We start from the raw sequence: 19008 nt of genomic DNA, 5'->3' as shown, positions 1-19008 counted from the left end.
CTATGGGTGGGACCACAATTTCGTAGGTGAAAGCCAAGTAGAGCAAGGTCCTCCAGTAGGAGCTTGGCATCAGGATCCTCTGGTGTATCAGCATGGATATTAAAGTCCCCGAGTAGAATGAAATGTTCTTTAGCTTTCATGTGAGGAGCAAGAATTTCAGTGAGAGCCAGGGTAAAACTAGTGTCGGTGCCAGGGGGGCGGTAAACTAAAGCGCCCTTCCAGTGGTGTTTGTTACTAGTATTTATTTTAAAAATCATAATTTCCATAGAGGGAAGTAGAGCTTGTTCTAGTATGGAGATACGGAGACTGTCTTTATATATTATGGCGGTGCCGCCACCAGTTTTTATCGGGCGGTCTTGCCTCATGCCATATTCTCATTGCTTACTCCTTCTGCACAGGCAACTCCAGCCCACTTTCTGGCATCAAGGAAACCGCCGGCACCCAGGGACTCTCTGGCACCCAGGGAGTATTCTCCTGCGGCTTCACCTGTACTGACTCCGATGTCTCTGGCACCACAGTCTCAGCCCCTGTAAGGCCTCGGATGGATCCAGACCAGAACCAGGAGCAGATCCATCACATTTCCTAAATGCAATGTTTGGCATGTTTGCCAAGGTATCTTACCCTACCGGTGCGCCATCTAGCCCTGTGGGTCCATGTACCTTTAATTTGGGCATCCCCCAGCAGTATGCCAAGGCACTTTTCGTGCCTTTCATGCCGACGGCTCCGTCATTGCAGTTTCTGGCGCTGAGGTGTTCGATTCCGATACCTCAATCTCTGGCACCATCTGGTGTTTGGCCTGCGTCTTCCCAGATTCGAGAGGCATCGTTGCCTACTCCGGAAGGTCCTCCTTCGATGCCTTTGTAACCGGCGCTGTGGCTGTTACCGCCGCTGCCCATTCCGAAGCGGAGTTCCAAGAGGGAAGCGCAAAGACCGCTGTAAGAAGAGGAGTACCAGCAAGAACATGAGAAAGGGCATATCCTCGGCTTCGTGGACAACTTCGAGGGCTTACGGAGGCCAGTGGCCTGAATACTTCCCCTGAGTGAGAGCTTTCTTCTCCGACGACCTTGCCTTCACAAGACTTTGCCCCTTACCACTCAGTCCTCTGGAAAGCCGCTGACCTGTTGGACCTTCAGTTGCCCTCAGCTGAGGTGAAGTCAAATATCTTGACTGAAGTTTTGGCATCTCCTTCCTCTTTTGTTGAGCCTCTGCTGCCTTTTAACGAGGAATTGACTGAGCCGATTATGGAGGTGTGGCAGAAACCAGTTTCTGACCCCACAGTTTCTAGGTCAATGGCAAGACAGTGTAAGCCTCTCCTGGTGACCCAGCTTTTCTTTCTGCCCATCCTTCACCAGAAAGCTTGGTGGTTCAGGCTTTTTGTCCCAAGCAGTCAACTGGATCCTTCCCCACCACCCCGGGAGATAGAGACTTGAAAACACTAGAACAGTCTGCCAAAAAGGCCTTCTTCTCAGCAAGTATGGCTCTGAAGTCGACAAATACCACATGTTTCCCAGGAAGGTACATTCATGCAGTAATGGGTTCTGTCAAGAAAGTAGCTCCTAAGTTGCCTGAAGATGAATGTGTTAATTTTTTGGAAGCGCTGCCAGACTCACAAGCGGCAGCCCGTCAGGTCATTCAGTCGGGTCTGGACATGGCGGACTCAGTCGCAAGGGTGATGGCTCATCGGTGGCTACCATGAGGCATGCCTGGCTTTGGTCTTCGGGTTTCTCACCAGATGTACAGACTACTTTGCTTGCTCTACCTTTCAATGGATCTAGAATGTTTGAAACAACGGCGGATTATGCGCAGCAGCGCTCCAAGGTCAGTAGGGCCACTGCAAGATCCTTGGGCCTGCAGTCCCAGCCCAGGAGCTATGGATACAAAAGGTATCGAGGCTTTGGGAAGGTGGCTTCCTTTGGAGGCTGTCAGCAGCCACAGCAACAGGACCCTTTGTACAGGTCGTACAGAGGAAAAGGTAGAAGCTGTCTGAGGGGATCCTCTTGTCAACAGTCTTCATCCTCCTGGAGTGTGCCGGGCAACATGTCTCAAGGAAAGCATTTTCAACCTCCTCCACTGATGGCATAGTTATCACAGATGCCTCCACTTTAGGGTGAGGTGCTCATCTGGGGGATCTGGAGATCAAGGGTCTTTGGTCTCCAGAGGAAAGGTTGCTTCACATCTACCTTCTGGAATTGCGGGCAATACGTTTGGCTCTCAAGGCCTTTCTTCCCTCCCTTCGTGGTCAGTCGATTCAAGTCCTGACGGACAATACTACTGTGATGTGGTATATAAACAACTGGGAGGGGCTGGGTTGTATCGTCTTTGAAGAGAGGCTCTGCAATGCTGGTCCTGGGCTCAGGGCCATCAGATTTGTATGTTTGCAAATCATCTGGCTGGGGTGCTAAATGTGCATGCAGACAGTCTCAGTCGGCAATACTCGGCTGATCACGAGTGGCGGCTTCATTCGGAGGTGGTCCGGATGTGGGGGTTTCCTCGGTTGGACCTGTTTGCCACTCATGAGAGCGCACACTGCCCATTGTTCTGCAGTCTTCAGTGTTCGATGAGGGAGCATTGGGGGAAGCGTTTCAATTGGATTGGTGCTCTCAACTCCTTTACTCGATTCCTCCCGTACCTTTGATTCCTCGAGTTCTGAGGAAGATTCGCCAAGACCGGGCCCAAGTCATATTGCTCACTCCGGATTGGCACCCTCCGCTCTGTCTCCCTCTCAGGGCAGACCTCCTACTGCAGTCAGAGAGGCAGGTTCTACACCTGCACCTTCATGCCTGGAGATTGAACGGGGCAATCTGAGTTCTTTCTCTCTCCCACCAGATGTGGTGGATGGTATTTTATCGTCCAGGAGACACTCCACCAAATCTATTTTTTCCTCTAGGTGGTCCACGTTTGTGAAATGGTATGAAGAGAGGTCCATTGATCCTTTGAAGGCCCATTTATCTGATGTACGTGGCTTTTCACTTTCCTTGGCTCAGCAAGGTTGTGCTGTGGATACTGTAAAGGGTTACTTGTCGGCCTTGTTGGCTTACCTCTGTTTGCCGGACCAGCCGTCTTTTTAAGTACCCCATTGTTATGAGGTTCATTAAGGACCTTACCAATAGGTTTCCTCCCATTCCCTTCGTTATGCCTCAGTGGGATTTGGATTTAATACTTACTTTAATGATGGGTTCTCCTTTTGAGCCTCTTCATAGTTGCCTGTTTAGGCTTCTTACTTTCAAGACGGTTTTTCTGATTGCTTTTACCTCAGCCAGGAGGGTAAGTGAGCTTCAGGCTCTTAGTTCTAAACCTCAGTTTTTAACCATTCATGCAGAAAAGATGGTTCTCAGGACCAGGGTTCCTTTCCTGCCTGAAGTGGTCACTCCTTTCCATCTAGAGCAGTCTATTACCTTACCTACGTTCTATCCTCACCCTTCCAAGGTGGAGGCGATACTTCACTGCCTGGACCCTAGGAAGGCTGCCATTTTCTACCTGGACAGAACCAGGGATCTAAGACTGGATGACCAGCTGTTTGTGGGCTATGTTGGAAGAATGAAGGGCAAAGCAGTCCACAAACGAACACTTTCCAGGTGGATCATCTTGTGCACAAAGATCTGCTACGCCTTGGCCAAGAAGGAGCCGCCTGAAGGTATTAGTGCTCATTCCACAAGAGCTAAATTATCTTCTTCTGCTTTGGGTAGACGTGTTCCTATTGTAGACATCTGCAAGGACGCCACATGGGCCTCCCTCCACACCTTTGCGAAGCATTACTGCTTGGATTTAGAGGTTAGGAGGGATGGCCATTTTGCACGCTCTGTGCTGCAAGATTTTCTTGTATAGGTGGTTGGACACCCTCTTCAGAGAGAGGAACAGCTTGGTGATTCAATTCAAAAGGTGAGGAATCCACAGGCAGACGTATTCATCGGAAGAATAAGTTAATTACCTTTGGTAACGCTTTTTCTTGTGGATACCGTATCTGCCTGTGAATTCCTCACTGACCCACCCACCTACCTGTTGTCCACCTGCTTATACCAAATAAATTCGGACTGTTTGACATTGTTACTTTTCATATGTCATTTATATACCATAGAGTTTATTGCAAGGAAATGCTTTGGTTTTTGGCTTCTCCTTTTTATGTATATACTGTATGTATTTGTGTATATATTTTGTATACTATGTATACTTGTATTATGTTAATAGTCCACCCGTTTGCCTCGAGGGCACGGAAAAAATGGATAAAACTGACGTTAGCAGGTCTTCTAAATTTTCTGATGACGTCATACAGAGTCGTGAGTGGACCTGTGCTATTGTTCCATCCTCGTCGACGTAGGAGAGCTAAGAAAAGAATTTCTGTGGAATGCTGACGCTGGGATAATTCAAAAGGTGAGGAATCCACAGGCAGATACTGTATCCACCAGAAAAAAGCGTTACCGTAGGTCAGTTAGTTGTTTGTTACTTTTGCAATACAGCACAGTGAACTATGAACTGCCATTTAAGAGCCACGTACAAGCTGCATTTTAGAAAGTTATGTTTTTTTCCCAGTCTTTCCATCCTGATGTTGCTAAGAAATGTTTGCTTGGGTAAAAATAAATTCTTATTATCAAAGTTAACACTTTGAGACTGTAGGGAAGTGCGGATCGATTGAAGATTTCGAATAGTGCAAGGTCTCAACGTACTATGGTTGGACCGTAAGAGGTGGTAACGGGTGACAAAAGTAGCACTTTAAGCCGTGGATGGGAATGTCAGTAGAGTGTCAGTATATAATTAAAGGAGGACGGTTTGGCTGATTATAAGGTCACAGCTTGCATTGGAGCAGTGACGTTAATAAGGGTCTGTTTGCAGTTGCATATAACGGGCAATTAGTGCACTTACGTAGATCTGTTCAAATTTTACAGGACCCACCTGATCTTATGAATATGATTTATAGAGGAGGTGAATGAGTCTAGTGGCCAAATGATTGCCCGCACCCAGCTTTGACATATGTTGGATTATCCTGATTTAAGGGACAGGCATCAGGACTGTTCTCGTGGTTCTACTTAGGACACTTTGAACTGACTAGTGAGCACAAATTGCTAGACTGGGGATTCCGGTACTCATATTATTATGCAGGACTAGTTGCGGTCCATTTACAATTCTGGCTTTTGATTTCAACGTTCATGCCTGAAATTAAATTAAATGAAATGAATAAATGAAATGAAATAAAACTTATAATGCGCAACTTTGCCCGAAGGCTTCAAGGCGCCTATAAACAGATCATAAAAGGCAAAACCAGGGAACTAGGGGTAAGCTTTGATAAAAAGCCAAGTCTTTAGGGCCTTTCTGAAGGATTGAATTGAAGGCAGAGTCCTAATTTCATGGGGAACAGTATTCCACCATCTAGGAGCAAGACTGCCTTGAAAAGGTCTTAGCAAAAGATGAAACACGTGTCGGCAAATCATGTGGTGGGAGTTTTAACACTTTTAGAATATGAATAAAGACTGCTGAACAGCAAGAAAATTGATCTTTCTGGATTTCTGTTTTGATTAATATTGTTGAATTGTCTCCATTTGTAGTAGAGGGTCATTTATACCCAGAGGTGTGATAAATTTAATCAAGACTAAAATAAGGACAAGTGGTGTGTTGCAAAAGCCCTAGTTTTTGTGTTTAAAGTTAACACTAACCATGGAGCTATGTTCTGAGTTCTGAGTTTGTGCTTTTCCAGACCAAGCACTCTTAAGATGTGCCTACCAGTATGAATGGCAAGTGAATCCTACACTTTGTAGTGTCCTTTGCCTTATGCAACATTTTTTATACACTGCTGTTCACATGTTTGATTCATTGTCTCCATGTGTGTGTGAAGGATTTTGAAAATGTGGAAAGTTTTGCTTTAGGAGCAGTGATCAATGGAGTCATTTTTAAATGCGGACTGTAACAACTGTATTTGTAAAGCAAGCATTTATGCCTTTAGGCATTCTAGCTGTTAGATGAGATGTTTGTTGCTGGTAAGGTAGGGTAATGCAGGACAAGAGTAATATTGATCACCACAAGTACTGTACCAGTGATGCGCATGTTTTCAGTACAAAAAATTAATGATTGTAAACCTGGAAAAAGTTAAATGGCCCCACAGGTTTAGAAGTATGTGTAAGATGTCATGGAAAGGAAGGTTGCTGGTAGAGCTTGACCTACGTTCCAAGACTGATATTTAATTACATTGCACTCTCAATTTCAAAAGCAAATGATAAAGTGAACTTGTTTTGAACATATAGGCCCATCAACCTTTCCAGTTTATGTTATTTGATGTTGATAATTTATTTATTTATTTATTTTTGAGACTTATAAAGCGCGAACGTTTGCCCAGGGGCTTAATTTGTAAATAACCACGTATAAAGGGAGTGGTTTAGTCTGATTGGGAGCGGGAGTGCGTTCCACAGTCTAGCGTCTGTAACTGAAAAACGTCTGTCACCCCATGTAAGGGTCTTAGTACGGGGTACTGTTAATTGGTGCAAAGTCACTGATCTTAATTGCCTAGCTTGAAGATAGGGTATAAGCTGGCTACTCAAGAATTGAGGGCCACAGTGATGCAGTGCTTTGAATACCAGACAGAGCGTTTTAAATTCTATCCGCTTTTTTATTGGTAGCCAATGGTATTTGCGGATGGTATGGGCAATTGGTTTGAATTTGGGGGTTTTAGATAATAGTCTAGCCGCGGCATTTTGCACCAATTGCATTTTAATAATAACCCGAGATTGGGCATTGGCCAGAATGCCATTGCAGTAGTCAAGAGAGGATAGGATAAGCGTGCTAACCAGAGTTTTACCTGCAGTGTCGGGTAGAAACGGGAGAATTTGTTTAATCAGTTTTAGTTTAAAAAAAGCTGATGCTGCTGTCTGATTGACATGCGCGGCAAAGTTAAGATGGTCATCAAATATTACTCCTAGATTTCTGACCTTTGTGACCGGTTTGGGCGGGGTTCCAAATGAAGTTGGCCACCAGACTGATGACCATGTGGTAAATATTTGATTTACCGTCCTAATTTCTATGCAGGTAAGTACTTAAACAAAAATAACTCAATCGGAAAGAAAGACGCAGAGTCCGTGGTGTCAGAGTTCTTAGGGGTTTTATTCCTTAAAAAGGAATGGTTCTGGTACCGGATATCGTGTTCCCGACACCACTGGGGTGCAGGAAGGGATAGAGCATACTTTATTGACAAGACATAACTTTTATGCTTAAACCATATAATGAATACCAATACAGTAGGCGTAACAGCTGAGAGAAACAAGATAACAGCATACACGTGTTAGCAATACGTAATCAAAAGGCGTGAACTGGGCGTGAATATAGAGGTGTGTGCTAGAAACGTCACATGTAAGTGTCACGAGTAGGTGGGTACAAAGCAGAATTATGCAATGTCAGCAGAAATCTGAGGCCTGGATGCGCGCGCAGCTGCATGACGTGTGATTGACGTGGAACTGGAGGGTGCAGGGGACTTGACATTTACACTAGCGGAAAGAGACAGGAGTCTGGCATGTCAGATCAACTCGTACCTATATCATATCTGATATCTGATGTTTGGGAACCATATTATCTAGAGGGAAAGGTCTCTTGGGCAGAGGCTATTCTATACTGACTGTGAGTGCGTGTATAAGCGTCTAAGTGTCTGCATGAGATGCGAGGGGGCATGGGCCTACCATGGTAACAGAGGCTATGAATTACTTGCACGGAGACAGTGAGGCCGGGCCCTTTGCTCTGCAGCTGGAAAGATGTTTACTTGAACTAGTAGGCAGGAATGTATGTTTGAGGAGCGGAACAGATAATTCGAAGGTTGAATACAGTCTTGGCAGGCAGCAGGCTGAGCCAAGCGCCGTTAGCCGCGCAGGGAGTAAGGCAGAGGTCACGGGTACAGAGGCAGCCCAGGCTGAGGCGTTCAGAGTCAGAAGGCAGAAAAAGGCTCGATGGCAGAATTCAGGGCCTACTTCGCCAGAGCTGAAAAACGTGTAAAGTACACCACAAAAAGACGTTGGCATGGCATACTTAGGAACGGAATATTCAAACCATTCAGGGTGGATCTGAAAGAGGACATGTTAACGTTGGACGCAAATGTATTTGCGTCTTCATAGCTGGCACAGGAGGGAAGTTACATGCACTTTAAGCTCGTACATGGAGACGGTGGGGTACACGTTAGGGAACATTTCTTGACCATAAAATTTATATTTCCTCATTCCCTCCTTGTTCCCTACGGACCCTTCATGATATATCGATCCTCATGAACCGATCAGTCTGTTCTTGTAACATCATTTGCTCTTCTTTCTTCTTTTCGCGTTTTGAGTGAAAACTGGAAGGTGGAATACATGAAGTGGCGCACAGTCCACAAATCGCTGGCCCACACTGTAGGCACAGGCAGCAACTGAATACTATGACAAGGGCAATGCCTAGGAAGGATAGGATCTTCCATCCCCAAGCAGTCAACGTTGTCCAGAACCAACCGGACCAAGTCCAGGTGCCTGGATTCTGATGTATCAAACTTGCAATTTTATGAAGACGTGTAATAGCTTTATATACCGTTGGCGCGTTTTCTGGAATGAAAACACAGCAACTTGACCCGATGACCTTACAAGCTCCGCCCCTATCTGCTAGGATGACGTCAATAACAAAACGATTTTGGAGAACAACAACCCGCATGGCAGATTGCTCCTCTATTAAGTTGCCTAGAGCGGAGGTAGTTTCATTCACTACTGCTTCGAGTGTTCTAGTTAATCTTCGTATCAGTTTACTATTAAAGACGGTACCTAAGTAGGGGAAGAAACCTTTATTGAAGTCTGTGTATTGCTCCCATGCCGTTTCAGTATAGTCGACAATCGGGAGATCTCTTCGGAGTCTATTCTTTACTAGATTTGTATTTCTATGATAATCAGGAGGGGCTAGAAAAACAGGTGGCAGAAGGAATGCAATGTAACAAGTACCATCCCAATCTGGAGGTAAGCGTATGTATGCGGTATGGCCACAAACAAAGTAGGAATGACGAGTAGCTCTAAAGGAAGATTTGCCTTGATCACTGAATTCGACCACAGTAGTGCATTTACTATGACCTAAGTGTACTGAACCCTTCTTTCTGACACATAAGTCACCTGTGACTGGTAATACTGACATAGCAGGGAGAACTGGTGCAGCTTCGGATTCGACAGTAAGAATCATAAGGTTAATTGTATAATTACCTAATCCATATACTTCATTTTCTAGATCAGTTCCTATTCTAGTGGGAAGTCCCTTCTTGTCTGGATAACAGGCGTTAAGCAGAACTAAGTTCAAGTTTCCCCAAACCCAATTTCCTTCGAAAACAGCAATATCAGGATCTAAGGAATTAATTATTCTAAACCATGCTCCACATGAGCCATTGTGTGTGAATGGGTACGGAAAGAGGGGCAGAACTCCCTTGTATTTCTGATAGGGAGGGAGTCGGCCACATATCCAACAGTTTGTAGCATTATTAGTCTGATGGGAGTGATGTAACATACTAAGGTAGGTGTTGTTGCGCAGCGCAAGTCTGTAAGATAATTCATGAGGGGGTAATTCGCTAAAAGAATGTTCGGCAGTGACATTGTAAGCAGATTGTTCACGCTTAAAGATAGGGTAGTATATAGGCAGCAATATACTGGTAACAATAATCAAAAGACTTAGAAAAAACATAACCAATAATGTCACTATACAGTGACTACGGAGCGATTTACAATATGCATGTTTCTTGAATTTTCTCTCTCTCTCTCTATCTCGGTCTAGGGGATACATGTCAGAAACTATTTAACCGATTCACCTAGGGGAGGACTTAAACAATTAAACTGTCTGACTTGCTAGACCGTAATTTCGCTTTGTACTCCTCTTGAGGAGTTTTCTCTCTTTTGGGAACTTTAAAGTCACTAGTATCGAGGCAGTCCTTTGAGGGGGTGGACGAGTCAGTCTCTGGCAACAGTTCATTACATTTTTTAATATGACTCGTGTGGATCCACCCCTTTCGTCCTTCAACTTTAATCGCCGTCCTCGTGGTTAGAAGGACGATCTTCGGCTCCTTCCAGCGGGGCTCCAGCTGGCTTTTCCTGTCGAAGTTGCGAATCAACACAGTATCCCCGGGACGGACATCATGTGGCTTTACATCAGTGTTGTCGGGGAAGGCTGCGGCAACCTGTGAACGACATGATTGGAGTGCAGACATCAAGGAGGCAAGGTAATCTGTCAGCATATTACAATCAACATCGGTTATTTTCTTAGGCATGGGCGTCCCCCACATATTCGGTGGTCTGCCAAAGACCACCTCGTAAGGGGATAGTCCTGATCTCGAATGGGGGACCATTCTCATATAGAACAGTGCAACTGGCAGGGCGACTATCCAGTCGACCCCTTTCTCTTTACAGATTTTAGCAAGGCGTGTTTTCAGTGTCTGGTTGTGTCTCTCTACAAGGCCAGCGGCCTCGGGATGTCGGACGCAGTGGAATTTCCACTGATATCCTAGCAGAAGGGAAACCTGTTTCATGAGCTCGGATGAGAATGGCTGTCCGTTATCTGAGTACACGACACGAGGCAAGCCGTACCGTGGGAAGAATTCTCGAACCAGCTGCCTGGCAGTGGTCGGGGCAGTGTAATCTGGGACTGGATATGCTTCGGTCCAACGGGAAAGTGCACAAACAACTACGAGGACATACTTGAATCCTCGACAACGGTCCATCTGGATATAATCCATCTGGAGGACTTCAAAAGGGTGATCGGGAGGATGGAATCCACCTTGCTCTACAGGGACGCTTTTACCTGGATTGAACTGACAACAGATCATGCAAGTACGCACTTTCTGTTTTGCTGCTGCTCGTAAATGTTTGTTGTACCAGAGATTCTGTAGACTGTCTAACATAGCTTTTTCTCCTAGGTGGGCTGGACTATGTGCTGTATTTATTATGACTTGAACCATAGAGTCGGGGAGAAACCATGTAGATTTTCCCTTCGTCATCCAACCTTGATCTGTCTGGATCCCTCCTAGTTCAGTCCATTTCTTTATTTCATCTGGAGTAGCATGTGTCTGAATATCGATTACATCTAGTGTGGGATCCCTAACTGTCATACAATGTGTCGGCACTATTGTCTTTGTCACATCCGTTGTCTGGGTGTGAGTCAATGCTGTATGTTTTGCTGTTTGGTCTGCCAGGTCGTTACCCTGGGAAATGGAATCTGTAACTTTAGTATGTGCTTTACACTTCATGATGGATATGCCTTAAGGCAGATGTATTGCTTCTAACAGTGCTTGAATGAGGGGACCGTGTTGGATCTTGGCACCGTGAGAGGTCAGGAAACCTCGTTCTTGCCATAACACTCCGAAGTCGTGTACGACTCCGAAAGCATAACGTGAATCTGTGTATATGTTAACATTTCTGTTCTTGGCTAGTATACAGGCTCGGGTCAGAGCGATGAGCTCTGCTGCTTGAGCGGACAGTGTATCAATACGATATGTTTCTTTAACTTCAGTTTCAGTGGTCACTGCATATGCGGCCACTAATTCTCCTGTGTTTGTTCTCATACATGAACCATCCACATAAAGTGTCAGGTCTGGATTTGTCAGTGGAACATCTGTTAAGTCTCGTCGAGGCTTTGTTACTGCATTAATGATCTCTATGCAATCATGCAGGGCCGAATTAGTCATAATCGAAGGTAACAATGTTGCGGGATTCAGAATGTTACAGCGTCTGATTTCTATGTGTGGCTGGAATAGCGTCAATTCATAACCTGTCAGTCGTGCTATAGTCAAGTGTTGAGTCTGGGTTCGGTTTAGAAGAACCTCTACAGAATGTGGAACTTGTACTGTTAATTGATGTCCTAAGACAATTGAATCGCTCTGTCTGATTGCTAGGGCTGTCGCTGCGACTGACTTTAAGCACGCAGGGAGTGCCTGGGCTACTGAATCCAATGTACTTGAAAAATAAGCGCAAGGCTTATGTGAACCTGCTTGATCTTGAGTGAGGACAGACAACGCTGTACCATCACGTTCTGTAACAAAAAGTGTAAAAGGTTTGCTGTAACATGGTGTTGCTAAAACTGGTGCTTGACATAAAGCTTTCTTTAATTCCTCAAAGGCCTGTGTATGTTCCTGAGTCCAAGGAAGGGCAGTCGGAGTCGCTGCCTCCTGTGTTGTCAACTGAATGAGTGGTTTAGCTAGAAATGCATACTGGGGAATCCATTGTCTGCAGTACGAGGTGAGGCCTATAAAGGCCCGCACTTCCTTTTGTGTCTGGGGTTGTGGCATATTTACAATTAACTGAATGCGGTCAGGAGTGAGCTGTCTCCCCACTTTGGACAGCAAGTGACCCAAGTACACAACTTGCTGAACACAGAATTGCAGCTTCGAAGGAGACACCTTGTGTCCCTTGTCGGCCAGAAAATGTAAAACTGTCAGTGATGCTTGTTCACATTCGGGTTCACTTCGTGCGGTGATCAGCAGATCATCGACGTATTGTAGTAAGGCGGTGTTAACTGGCATTTGGATACAATCAAGTTGTCTTTTCAGTGCTTGACTATAGATGCTGGGGCTTTCTGTGAATCCTTGAGGTGCGCGTGAAAATTTGAAACTTCGTCCATTTAAACTGAATCCGAAGAGGTATTGGCTCTCTGGATCAATGGGCACACTGAAGAAGGCGTTCTTGAGGTCAATTACAGTAAAGAACGTTGCTTCTGAATCAATAGCAGTCAATAGGGATGAGATGTCGGGAACCACAGGGTACTGTGGAACAATGCATTTATTCAGTTCTCGTAAATCAATCACCAGCCGATATACTGGCGGTGCATTGGGATCAGTACGTTTAAGAATCGGAATGATAGGGGAATTACAGATATTGGAGTCGGTCTCTACGACCACTCCTTGGGCAATGAGCTCTTCAATGATTTCCAGTAAAGCCACTACAGCATCGGGTGGTAACTTGTATTGTCTGATTCTCGGTAAAACAACTCCTGGTTTGAGTGTAACACGGTATGGTGTGATGTGCATGCAACCTACATCGGTTGGGCCTTGTGCCCACAGGTGTTTCGGTACATTTTTCAATCTGACATCAAACTCTCGTAATACATAATGACCCTTAAAGTCACGCAGGAAAAGTCTAACTCCTTCCGGAGAACAACATATCACAGCTCCTAGAGCCTTCAATGTTTTGATACCTAACAAGTTTTCTGGACATGATTTCGTGAGTAACAAGTCTGTAACACGTGATAATGGACCCACAGCCAGGGGGACTGGTTTCGATACCTCATTTACAATAGGCTGTCCTGAAAAACCAAGGGAAACATTCTGTGAGCCTGAGAGGGGTGCCCCTGGGACTTCATTATGGCTGATTGTTGTGCGGCTTGCCCCTGTGTCAATTAAAAACTTTCTGTCTTTTCCCAATACTTGACTGTGTACATAAGGACCCTCTTGATCTACAGTAATCTCAATAAGAGGCAAGCCAACCTCCCTCTCTAGGCTGTTTCATGTGTATCGCTGATAATCGGGATAATCAGATTGGGCATACTGGTTCATCTGTCGTGAAACTTGCTGTGTCGCGGCAATGGGCTGTGGCTGTGATACCGCTGCGGTCTGTGCTGTATGTGGTGGAGCATGTATAGGTTGTGAATTCTGTGAAGTCTGTTGCTGGACCTGGTCTTGTCTAGGCGGATGCGGTCTTTCTTTAGTTTTACCTGTTGCTATATTGTGTTTCAGGACTGGACATTCATGTACGTAGTGACCTGGCTGCTTGCAATAGTTGCATGTCCCTTTAACGGGAGCTGCTGCATTACCTGTCTGGGTCGTACCCTTTCTCTGGCCGTCGGCTAGAACCGACTGGGCCACTAACATTTTCATTTTCGTGTCTTTCATACGTCTCTGTTCGTGATCCTGTTCTTCTCTAATTCTGTTCTGGTGGTATTGTAACATTTGTAACATCTGGGATGGCGTATTTGCTTGCCATGTACTTTCAACTTTATATACACGGTTCTTAACTGCTGTCAGGGAATTCTCGACTAACTTTGTTACAAAAAGATGCGGGTACGACTCGCTACCTGGTTTTAGGCCACTATTAATAATGAAACATTTCTCAAATCTTGAATAGAAGTCACTGGTATCTTCATCGTGTTTCTGTTTACAGGCTGAGATTGCGTCCCAGTCTTCCTTTTTAGTTGTCAATAATCTTGGCAAGACCTGTACTATTAAACCTGGTAATGCTTTTGCTTTCTCCCCAAGGCCTAGCCCTGGAGTACGAATTTTTTCCTCGTCTTCTATTTCAGTCCATATAATCTTTTTATCTCCCACCTCCCATTCCTTTTCCTTGAGTTTCTCGTAGATGCCGGTGGGCAGCAGTACCTTTAACAATTTCATAATGTCTGTATATGTGTAATCTCCCATGAGTAACATGTCTTTAAGTTCTCGGTGAAAACCTGCAGGGTCTTTATCATGACAGGGTACTAGTTTCTTCATTTCTAACAATTCTAACTTGGTCAGAGGTGTGTATAAATACACACGTTTCAGGGTATTATCGGTGCCCATAACTGGGTGTACTTCTCGTAACGGAGTCTGTCTGTCGAAATGCTCAAAGTGACACATTTTTCTTTCTGGCGGCTGAGCTGAAACATATTGTGGGCCTAAGAAAGCGTTATATTTACGTCGTTGCTCTAGAATTATTTGAATTAATCTGGTACTTAGGCCTCTCCATCTATTCATAAGTAGTGCTTCTAATGTATCAGGTAAGGGACCTGGATCAGAAAGTTGTTGTCTGTATAACGTGATGAGATGCTGAATCATGTATATACCAGCTAATTTCTGCTCGTCTGGGGAAAGGTTCAGAAATGTCTGTGCTACTGTATCATCATTGTATGTGTTAGAATTGTCAGCCCATAGTACTGCTGACCGGGCTAGTTCTTGTTCATCCATAGAATTGAGTACATGGTACCCCATTTGTTCTTGAAGCATTTTATCGGCAACTTGAAACAGATGTTCAGGAGAACTTTGTTTTGATATGCCAGAGAGAAAAACTCTCTTGCTTTCTGGACGAATGCCTTTCCTAAGGTAATTTCCCTTACCCACATATGCTATCGTATCTGTAGTCGTTTCTGGTTCTTCGGGTCTTTCCTCCTCCTCGGAGGAGTCATTCCTGTCACTTTCTTTTTCTTTTTCATGTATTTCTATTACTGCCTTTCTGATTTTCTTGTACATGCTTGATATACAATTCATTTTATCATGCTTTCCTTCGGCTATATTTTGACCCCACTTGTTTAGTGCTTCCATTTCATCCTGGTCTACCCCAGGCCTGTCTCGGTCTCTTATTAAGCAATTTATGAAGAAACGTAATATATATGCTTGAGTGTCAACTTTCTGGTGTGCCAGGGCCTCCTTAATACTTTCGGGATTTTCCCCAGTCTGGACAAAATGATATATTCTATCTAGGTGATCAGTCATCCCTGGGAATAACACTAGATAATCTGTAGCTTGTCGCAAGCGTAGTGATGCTATCAACATCCTATCTTCTTTACCGGGTACTGGATCGTATCTGCAAACTGGAAGGGGTTCTTTGAGTATGTCGAGACGGGGTGATTGGGGTGTATGATGCTTCAGCAGGTCTCTAAGGTGTAATCTGTGTGTTGCTGGCGGGGTCTGGAGACCCCCTGTCGCACCTCCTGAGCCAGAGGCTTGAACATTATTTCTCTGTGGAGTCTGTATGTGTACCTGAACTTGTCTCTTACTGGGATCAGGCACAATCGGATTCGGTACATTAATCTTAGGTGCGGGAAGTGGTGGAGGAGGTGGAACAGGTGGAGCAGGCTGTCGAACGGGGGAACCTTGTTGCGGTAATGGCGGGATATGGTCTGGAGGCGGGTTGCCACCTCCGTCCCCGTCACCGTCAGTAGGCGGGACGCGGGCACGTGGATTGGTGTAAGCGGGTGCTACATCGTCTAGATAGGAAGCAAGGAATATATCTTTGGTGGTCCTGTGATTTACTTTAGTCGGAACCAATGGTGACGGCAGGTTTTTCGGTATTTCTGAAGTGGCTTCAGGCGAACCCTCGGCCACAAGGTACATGCCATTTACAAGATTGTTTCGCATACGGTCTACTTGTTCTGCTTTTACTCGGATCCCTTCAGTAACTAATTCGTTTTCTCGGACTCTATCCGACTCTTCTCTATGTCTGTCTTCTCTACGGAGTGCTCTTTCAGCACGTTTATGTGATTCTTTACGCCAAAATTCTATGGCGTCTTTCTGAGATTGTCTGGCTTTCTTTTTCCATAGCGCTTCTTCTACCTTCACGATGCACTCGGCATCCCATGTTCCTGTAACGGGCCATCTGTGTCTCTCGTCTAGGTGCTTAGTATAATCGGCCCATAAATCTAGATACAATATGGCATCTAAGCCATGCTTATGGTACATAAAATTTCCAGGAGTGTCCCTAGGGGGGATAGGAATTTCTTCCTCTAGCATCCCTTTCCTAGTTCCTATCTGTCTTAGTTTATTGAAGAACGGCATCTTGCTACTTAGTACTGGGTACTCGATACTTGTTACTTACTTTTGAATACAGCTGGTTACACAAAAACACAATAATGTACATCAAACAGTCACTCATACCACGACATTAATCACATGAAAACATTTTGAACATATATCACTACCCTTGATACTAGATGTACTGCTAAACAGTACAGATACACTGTCTAGAACAGTGCAAGAACTTGAAGGCTTGATATACTGCTAAACAGTACAGATACACTGTCTAAAACAGTGCAGACCGCGTTTGTGTACCCAAACACGTCTTTACCGGATACATAATAATGCACCCGTCTAGATACGTCCCAGCAATGGTACTCACCGGGAAGCACGGAACGGAAGGCCTCGGAAAACTCGACTGGACTGGACCGGACTGGACTCGTCTCGACTCGACACGTGGATACTTCGGAAACTGGTGGGCCTCTTGACACCTCGGACCTTGCTTCTTTCGGCTAGGCTCTGGTCGGGATCCTCCGCACTCCTCACCGCCTCGTCTGGGTGCTGATCGCAGTCTCCGTCACCTCCGTGGGCCAGAGGGAGATACAGGAAATCCTGCGGGTACGCGTAGTGGTCCGTCTTGACTTATGGCAGGGGGCAAAGGTTGCAACGCACCAACCGGCGCGTAAGGTGGGGGAGGTGTCCCTGTTCGGGCGCCAAAATAATGTGGTAAATATTTGATTTACCGTCCTAATTTCTATGCAGGTAAGTACTTAAACAAAAATAACTCAATCGGAAAGAAAGACGCAGAGTCCGTGGTGTTAGAGTTCTTAGGGGTTTTATTCCTTAAAAAGGAATGGTTCTGGTACCGGATATCGTGTTCCTGACACCACTGGGGTGCAGGAAGGGATAGAGCATACTTTATTGACAAGACATAACTTTTATACTTAAACCATATAATGAATACCAATACAGTAGGCGTAACAGCTGAGAGAAACAAGATAACAGCATACACGTGTTAGCAATACGTAATCAAAAGGCGTGAACTGGGCGTGAATATAGAGGTGTGTGCTAGAAACGTCACATGTAAGTGTCACGAGTAGGTGGGTACAAAGCAGAATTATGCAATGTCAGCAGAAATCTGAGGCCTGGATGCGCGCGCAGCTGCAATGACGTGTGATTGACGTGGAACTGGAGGGTGCAGGGGACTTGACATTTACACTAGCGGAAAGAGACAGGAGTCTGGCATGTCAGATCAACTCGTACCTATATCATATCTGATATCTGATGTTTGGGAACCATATTATCTAGAGGGAAAGGTCTCTTGGGCAGAGGCTATTCTATACTGACTGTGAGTGCGTGTATAAGCGTCTAAGTGTCTGCATGAGATGCGAGGGGGCATGGGCCTACCATGGTAACAGAGGCTATGAATTACTTGCACGGAGACAGTGAGGCCGGGCCCTTTGCTCTGCAGCTGGAAAGATGTTTACTTGAACTAGTAGGCAGGAATGTATGTTTGAGGAGCGGAACAGATAATTCGAAGGTTGAATACAGTCTTGGCAGGCAGCAGGCTGAGCCAAGCGCCGTTAGCCGCGCAGGGAGTAAGGCAGAGGTCACGGGTACAGAGGCAGCCCAGGCTGAGGCGTTCAGAGTCAGAAGGCAGAAAAAGGCTCGATGGCAGAATTCAGGGCCTACTTCGCCAGAGCTGAAAAACGTGTAAAGTACACCACAAAAAGACGTTGGCATGGCATACTTAGGAACGGAATATTCAACCCATTCAGGGTGGATCTGAAAGAGGACATGTTATCGTTGGGCGCAAATGTATTTGCGTCTTCATAGCTGGCACAGGAGGGAAGTTACATGCACTTTAAGCTCGTACATGGAGACGGTGGGGTACACGTTAGGGAACATTTCTTGACCATAAAATTTATATTTCCTCAACCACACCGGTGAAATTTTTCCAAAGATGACCACCTCGGTCTTCCCGGAGTTTAGCTTAAGGCAGCTTGAGGACATCCATTCTCCGATTGCTTGCATGCCCTTCTGAAATCGTTTCGCCACCTCATCATCGTTGTTGTTAATGGCGAGGACTAACTGGGTATCATCAGCATAGGAGGTAAGGCCCATCCCATATTGCTTGATGACTCTGGCAAGGTCAGACACATAGATGTTAAAAAGTGTCGGACTAAGGATGAGCCTTGAGGAACCCCACAAGGTAGATAATTGCTGATTTCCACTTGACTACCGTACTTTCCATGGTGTACACTATTTGAGAGGTTCTTAATCAATGCTATATTAACTTATTTATTTATCTGAAGATAATAATTGAAACAATGTATGTAGATACATTTTCAATAAGATTGTCTCTTTATAAGGTAATTCTTTTGTATCTGTAGAGATTTTCCAGTCATTGCGTGTGAAGTATGCAAAAAAAACTATTGATGGATGGAATGCTGGACAATGCAAACATTCACCCCCAGTCACAAGGATCTGGGTTTAATCCATCATTGTGAGGAGGAGCCCGCTTTTACCCCCGTAACCGATCCTCACCGAGGCTTGTGGGACGTGTTACCGGC

This window comes from Lissotriton vulgaris, chromosome 2_1, assembly GCF_964263255.1.
Source record: "Lissotriton vulgaris chromosome 2_1, aLisVul1.2, whole genome shotgun sequence".
Classification (NCBI taxonomy): domain Eukaryota; kingdom Metazoa; phylum Chordata; class Amphibia; order Caudata; family Salamandridae; genus Lissotriton; species Lissotriton vulgaris.
This window is presented reverse-complemented; position numbering follows the sequence as displayed.